The sequence below is a fragment of the Vulpes vulpes genome, chromosome 1 (assembly GCF_048418805.1).
Source record: "Vulpes vulpes isolate BD-2025 chromosome 1, VulVul3, whole genome shotgun sequence".
NCBI classification, from domain to species: domain Eukaryota; kingdom Metazoa; phylum Chordata; class Mammalia; order Carnivora; family Canidae; genus Vulpes; species Vulpes vulpes.
Window position 1 is genome coordinate 175,015,115 of NC_132780.1, and position 8,719 is coordinate 175,023,833.

Here is an 8,719-nt window from a genome sequence, read left to right on the forward strand (position 1 = left end):
TCCCCCACTTTCTAGGAGAAGAGGTTTAGAGGAGAAGACAAACAGTATTCTTACCCCGGTTGAATAATAAAGCTACCTTCCCACCACAGCAGTATCATTGGAAGTTACAGGTGAGCTGAAATTCTGACTGCCTATAGCAGTTATGAGGAGCTTTCCCCCAGCTTGATTGTCAATGGAGTACAGTGGGAACCTGGACTTCTGCCTCTACCTGACAGTAACAAGATAAGCAGTGCACCCATTCCCTCACCAGAACTGGGTTAGAGGAAGCCATCTAAAAGAGAAGGTTTAAATAAGATGCAGCATTTCATAATGTAAAATCCAAAATGTTCAGGTTGCAATAAAAAAGGTTTCATCATACAAATAACAAGGACCATTTCAATTTTAATATATAAAAAAGGAAGATCGGGGTGTCCAGGTGGTTCAGCTGGTTAAGCCTCTGCTTTCAGCTCAGGTCATGATTCCAGAGTTCTGGGATTGTGGCCTACACTGGGCTCCTTGCTCAGCAGGGAGTCTGTCTTTCCCTCTGCCTGCCCCTTCCCCATTTTGTTCTCTCTTTCTTTCTGTCAAATAAATAAATGAAATCTTAAAAGAGAGAGAGAGAGAGAGAGAGAGAGAGATGATCAATAGATGCTGTGGGAGTTTTTATCAAGTGCAAAGTTAGAGGAAACAGAGTCTACATAAGACTATCCTTACTTTTTTTTTTTTATTTAAATGTTGTTAGTTAAATACAGTGCAATATTGGTTTCTGGAGTAGAATTCAGTGATTCATCATTTATATACAACATCCAGTGCTCATCACAAGTGTCTTCTTTAATACTCATCATGTATCTAGCTCATCCCCCAGCCACCTCCCTCCCTCTCTCCTTTTTTTTCTTTTCTCCCTTCCCATATGGTTTCTGGTTTTTTTTTTTCTTAAATTCTACATATGAGTGAGATCATATGGTATTTGTCTTTAACCGACTTATTTCACTTAACATAATACACCCTAGCTCCATCCACGTTGCAAATTTCATATTTTCACTAATTTTGATGGCTGAATAATATTCCATTATATATATATATATTACATACATATACTGCATCTTCTTTATCCACCAGTCTATGGGCACTTGGGCTCTCTCCATAGTTTGGTTATTGTTAACAATGCTACTATAAACATCAGCATACATGTACCCCTTCAAATCTATATTTTTGTAGCTTTGGGTAAATACCTAGTAGTATAATTGCTGGATTGTAGGCTAGTTCTATTTTTAACTTTTTGAGGAACCTCCAAACTGTTCTACAGAATGGTTACATCGGCTTGCATTCCCACCAACAGTGCCAGAGGGTTCTCCTTTCTCTGCAACCTCACCAACACCTGTTGTTTCTTGTATTAATTTTAGCCATTCTAACAGGCATAAGGTGATATTTCATCATGGTTTTGATTTGTATTTCCCTGATGACGAGTGATGTTGAGCATCATTTCATGTGTCTGTTAGCCATCTGAAAGACTATCCTTACTTCTGACATGGACTACAAGTGTAGAAAGTTACTAAAATTGCCCTCAAATTTGAATGTTCACTAAAAGGATTCATAGAACTCACTGAAAGTTGTTAAATTCATAGCTATGGTTTATTATAGGGAAGGAATACATATTAAAATCAGCCAAGGGAAGAAGCACATATGGCAGAGAGCAGGAAAAGTACGAAATGCAGAATTTCCCATGTCTCTCTCCATAAAGTCAGGATAACATTACTCTCCTGGCATTGACATGTGACAATATGCAAGTATCATCAACCAGGGAAGCTCATAACTGAGTCTTTGCTCTGTAGAATTTATATTGCTGCTCAATAACATACTGCCTGTATGGTTAACTATTAGCCTCTAGCCCTGTCAGTGATGGAACTGATACCTTGTGGCCCAAAATCTCTATCACAAATCACATTGTAAGACTCTCCAGTGGTCAAAGCTCTCAGGAAAAGACACACTATCAGACATGGAATTCTAAGGGTTTAGAGTTCACTTTCTAGTAGCCAAAAGAAAGGCCAACCGCCTTTTGGAGTACATTGATGTCAGCAGAGATGAGAGAGATGTTAGATTTATCTGTCAAAGATTTTAAAGTAGCTATGATAAAAAAAATACTTAAATGAGCATTTATGACATTCATTTAAAAAACAGAAAACATCAGCATAAAAACAGAAGATATTAAGAAAAATCAAGTGGAAATTTTAAAACTAAAAGTTATTTTTTAATTGAAAAAAAAAAGCCAATAGACAAGTTTAACAGTAGAATGTAGGAGAAAAAATCCACGAACTAGAAATTAGAACAGTAGAAATTACCCAGTCTGAATAATAGAAACTGGGTTGAAAAGAAATAAACAGAGCTTCAGGGACTTGTGGGATAATAACAAAAGAACTTATCTTTATATCATCAGAGTTCCAGAAAGGAGAGGTGAAAGAGGGTAGGCTGAAAAGCTACCCTCTCTCTCTTTCATTAGAGAAACAATGGTTTTAACTTCTCAAATATGGCAGGAGACATAAATCAACAGATTCAAGGAGCTGAGCGTATCTAAAGAGAATAAACTCAAAGAAATTCATGCCAAAACACAGCATAGTCAAACTTATGAAACTGAAAACAAAGGAAAAAACCTTGAAAATAGTGAGAGAGGAATAAAATCTCACCTAAAATAGGTGAACAATTCAAATAATAGCAGATTTCTCATCAGAAACCATGAAGAATAAAGGGGCACAATATTTTTTCACATGTTGAAAGAAAATAACTGTCAACTTCTAATCCCATTTTAGCAAAAATATCCTTCAGGAATGAAGGGGAAACCAGCATTTCTCAAATGAAGGAGAATTAAGATTTTTGTAAGCAGAAATTCCCCTTAAATAATACCAAAGGAAACTCTCTAAACTGAAAAAAAAACATTAAAAGAAAGAAACTTGGAACATCAGGAAGGAAGAATAAACACTGTAAGTGAAAATAAGGATGAATACAATAGACTTTCCTTCTGCTCTTGAGATTTCTAGTTATGTTTGATGATTTTTTTAAAGATTTATTTATATATTTATTCATGAGAGCCACAGAGAGAGGGGAAGAGACATAGGCAGAGGGAGAAACAGGCTCCTTGTGGGGAGCTCAATGCAGGACTCAATCCCAGGACTTCAGGATCATGACTGAGCCAATCGTAGATGCTCAACCACTGAGCCACCCAGGTGCTCCAATGTTTGATGATTGAAACAAAAATTCTAAATGTATGCAGAGGAAATATCTTAACAATTATAAATAGTGAAAGATAGAGGAACATAAGTCATTTTAAGATATCTATAATTCATTTCAACTAGTTAAAATGATGACACAAGTAGTACTAATAGATACAACATAATACCTTCAGTGACGACAAAAAAAGCTATATAAAGAGATACATTCTCAAAATTGCTATAGAGGAACATGTCATTTTAAGATATCTATAATTCATTTCAACTAGTTAAAATGATGACACAAGTCGTACTAATAGATACAATATAATACCTACAGTGATGAAAAAAAAAGCTATGTAAAGAGATACATTCTCAAAATTGCTATAGAAGAATCAAAGTGAAATTCTAAAAATGTTCAAAAATATCTCAAAAAGCAGATAATGCAACATAATAGAAACTCAGATATAGACTCACATCAGTATGCCCAGCTGAATTTTGACAAAGATGTTAAAGCAATTCAATGGAAGAAACGTAGCCTTTTTAACAAATGGTGCTGGAGCAATTGGACATTTGCAGATAGAAAAAAAAAAGTTGAACTTAGACCTCACACTGTACACAGAAACTAAATTTATCATGGACTAAAATATAAACATACAATCATTAAACTTTTATTTTAAAAGGTGGGAGAAAATCTTCAAGATCCAGGGCTAGGTAAAAAATTCTTAGACACCAAAAGTATCATCCATAAAAGGAAAAATGGATCAATTGGATTTCATCAAAATGAGTTTTACCCTCATAATGAAAATATTAGGAGGGTGAAAAGACCTGTCAGAGTAAGAAAGAACATTTGCAAGCAAATATCTGATAAAAAACCAGTATCTAGAATACATAAAAACTCTCAGAATACAATAGTAAAAAAAAAAATCCAATTAGACAATAGACAAAAGACATGAAGAGAATTTAACTGAAGAGGATATACATATGGCAAATAAGCACATGAAAAGATATTTAATATCTTTAGTCATTAAGGAAAATTTAATTAAAATCACAATCAGGGGCACCTGGGAAGTTCAGTCAGTTAAGAGACCAGCTCTTGACTTCAGCTCAGGTCATGATCTCAGGATCGTGAGATAGAGCCCCACATTGGGCTCCCCACTCAGCAAGGAGTCTGCTTGGGATTCTCTCCTTCTCCCATTGCCCCTGTCCCTGCTGACACTCACTCTCTTTCTCTCTTTCTCTCAAATAAAAATAAAATATAAAATAAAATAAAATAAAATAAAATAAAATAAAATAATAAAATAAAATAAAAACCACAATCAGAATCCCTACATATTTGTCAGAATTGCTAAAATTAAAATAGTGACAACACCAAATGCCCGTAAGAGTACATGGAAACTGGATCAATCATATAATGCTTATAGGAATGTAAATGGTATGGTCACTCTAGAAAACAGTTTAGTAGCTTCTTAAAAGCTAAATCTGTGGGGTGTCTGGGTGGTTCAGTCAATTAAGCATCTTCCTTCAGCTCAAGTCATGATCCTGGGGTCCTGGGATAAGCCTGCTTCTTATCTGAGAAGAGCTCTCAGAGACAGAGCAGAGAGACACAGAGAGAGCTCTGTGTCCCTCTCCCTGCTCATTCTCTCTCTCTCAAATAAATAAATAAATTAAATTAAAATCTAAACCTGTAACTACCTTATGATCCTGCCATTGCACTCTTATGAATGTATCCTAGAGAAATGAGAATTTATGTACATTATTATTTATAGCAGCTCTATTTGTAATGGCTCAAAACTGGAAACAACTCAGATGTTTTTCATCAAGTGAATGGGAAACAAACTGTGATACTGCACACAATAGGATCAGCAATAAAGAGTAAAACAGTTGATAAACACAACATGGATAAATCTCCAGAGAAGTATACTGAGTAAAAAAAGCCAGTTCCAAAAGGCTAAATACTGTGATTCCACTTGTATAACATTCATGAATGACACAATCGTAGGCATGAAGAACAGATAAGTAGTCACAATGGGTTAAGAAGGTGGTGGAATATGAAGGAAGTGGGTGTTAACTATAAAATAGCAGACTACAGTATCCTTGTATTGGTAAAGATGTTCTGTATCTCAATTGTTTCAATATTAATATCCTGATTGTGATTTGCACTATAGTTTTATAAAATGTTACCATTGGAGGAAAGTAATTAAAAGTTACAGGGGGATCTCCATTATTTGCATAATATTTTTCTATATTATTTCCTACAACTGCATGTTTTCTACAATATTCTCAAAACAATTTGGACATCATATTGAGGAGAGCAATATGCAATTCATCTATTTTAAAATTCACAAATCTATATGATACTCAACAATGAAAAAAAAGTACAAATTACTTCAAATGTATTTTTCAAAATGTTTAATTAGACAGGTCTTTAGATTTGACTTCCAACAGTGCAAATAGAAATGAGCTAAATGACACCACAAATAAAGCAACCATACAAAACCAAAAATCAAGATATTCTACCAGATAAATGTCATGAACATTCAACAGAGTGGCCCCACAATAAACAGCATTAAATATTAAGACTTAAGACACATAAAAAAGGTGTAAAATGTGACCTTAGATTGAATCTGATTTTCACAAATCAGATTCAAGGAAATTTGGGGAAGGACAATTTGGAAAATATGAATATGAAATGAGTATCATCAGATATTATTAAGAATTTAATTTTCCTAAATGTAATGGTATTATTTTGGCTATGTAAGATGACCATCTTATTTTTTAGAGGAGCACACCAGAAACATTAAGAGATAGAAGTTATTTGCCTTAAGAAAAACCTTTCAGCTCGTCAAGTGTGATTTGTATGTATCTATCAGTTTATATTTGATTCACACTATAGTGATTTTCGGTTGCCCAATTAACTGGGAACATGCTTTCCAGAGATGGTCAGCTATGAAAATGAAATGGCCACATATCAGAAGTAGTTGCTGCAAATATCTTATTTTTTAAACCTCCAATCATCAATATAGGTTTCAGCAATTAGTTTCATAGATATTAGAAACGGTTTTTCTAGTAGGGATAGTACATTGGTTTGGATAGTAGGATACATTGGTTTGGATAAAATTATTGTAGAGGAACTCTCTGCCCTCATATTAACAGGATATAAATAGCAAGTTCAATAATGTAAACTCTTAGAAATGGTACTGGACCCACCCCAAAATGATACTGGGCTAGAAAGAAGGTAATTTCTCTTTGTGCTCCATTAATTTTCTTTTGAAGAATTGTGTTTTACTGAAAGTCAGAGATTTGACAAATTTTGATATTATATTGACAGAATTATGCTTATAATCAATTTTTATTTCTTAACTGTAGATATAGGTCATTGTATTTCTTGAAATAAATTTTGATGTTTTAAAATATGTCCTCTGTTAGGCTAAAGTTTAATTCAAACAGTAAAGATTTTCATCATATGAAACATAATATTTTACAGGAAATATATTTTGTTAATTATTTTGTAATCATTTCCTTTCCTTAGATATTTCTTTGTTCTTTAAATCTCAGCTGATTTGGATTCATATGCTTAGAAATCATTTTGTGAAATGTAATATTTTTCGAAAGACAAGTCTTTCATTTAGTTTTTTCCTTTTCATCATTCAAAAACAAATATGAACTTACATGAAATAACTATTTCTACTTGACTGCTCCCTCTATATAGACTTTTTATGAAATGAAAAATTAGCTTTATAGTAGCTAATAGTTATTAATGATAATATAATTATAACAGAATTATCTTGACAATTGTTTTCTTCCGTGCCTACATGAGAAGATGATGCACTTAAGCATATAATTGTTCCCTCCTAATTGGAACCACTTATGCCTAAAGATGTAGAAATTAATGGGAATGCCAAGTTGATGGGATTCAATTCAGGAAACTAGTTCCTATCATACTTTTAATAGACATTATGTGTAGAGAGATTTTAAACCTTTTGAAGCCTGATAAAAACTACTGGCCCTCTCCAAAAAAATCGTACATACACTCAAAACTTTGCATCCAAAATCAAAAGACCCAGAGATTGACTGAAACTCATCATATAATAACTGAGGATGTTTCCATAGAGTAGAGGAGTACAGAAAAGCAAATTTTAAAGATATGCTACAACTGCTCCTTCATATCCAAAACTGTGTAAACACCAGTAATATCCCCTAGAAACATAAACTAGTATATTTCTTTTTTTTTCCTGTTTATGGGTTTAATAGGGATTAATAGAAACTAACAGGCATAAAAGCCTTTTAAGACCGTCTACTCCCACCTTTTTATTTTTATCAGTGAGGAAAATGAGACCTACAGGGTAAGTAATTTTTCCAAGATGATACCAGTAGTTAGTGGCAAAGCATGTGAACTCTTCACAGACCAGAGTTCATAAGCCATGCTTTCTCCTCAGGAAAAGGAAGATCATATTCTCTGATCCTGTCTTATGATGCCTCTTCTCTAATGTTAGTGCTTATATGTTTAGGACTGCAAGGTTGTAAGGGTTAGAAATATTTGAAGTATATATCTATTCTTTTACATACTTTTTGGAATGTCCCACTAAAGAATTAAATATTTAGGGGCTAAAGTTAGTAGCATCAAACCTATTTTGCCAGTGTAGAAATTAGCACCAGAATTAAATGGCCAGACCCTCTGGCAATGGAAAAAGGGTGTCTACTTGCTAGGCAAATCTAGTTCTGAGAGGCTGCACCATTGGTATTCATAACCTTGATGAATTTACTATGACTCAGACATGGAGATTCAAGCTTGCAGACTTGAAAGCTGAATCTGTCAACATTTCTAGTGTAATATTGTCTCTCAGGGGCTGCCACACATTAATCAACCTTTCCAAGACTGGAGCATAGAACCAAAAGCCAGTTTGTTAAATTGCAATGAGAAATATACTGCCACATGATCTGCCTTGGAGGCAAATCTACAAGGAAGTCAAATTCTCAACAGAAAGTTGTTTATGGGGTACCTGAGCGGCTTCATTTGGTTAAGCATCTACCTTCAGCTCAGGTCATGATCCCAGGGCACTGAGATCAAGTCCCGCATCAGTCTCCCTGATCCAAGGGGAGTCTGCTTCTCCCTCTGCCTCTCTATCTCTCATGTACAAAACAAAAATAAAATATTTTTTTAAAAAGTTGTTTATAGACCTTGAGTTCAAATAAGGGCAATTAGATGAAGTCAAGGCAGCAGGCTAAGTGGTCCAAATTACCTATCTCACAGTAGGGATTATATTGTTGATGAAAAACAGAATGCCTAAATTTTATTCTCTCTCTAAGGGCTTTGTAATTTAAGTTTTAGGGTTTTATATCTTACTTTAGGCAAATTCCAAGTAAATTGGAGTCCTTCTCTTTCACCATGTGCTTAGATTCAGCACAAAGGTAGATGTATAATCTGGCAATAGCAAATTCTCTCTCTGTACAACTTCATCTGTGGAGGGAAGGAATCCATCAAACTCAGCTTCTAGAGTGTTTATTCCACAACTTTGTCTTCACCTTTACTCGGCCCA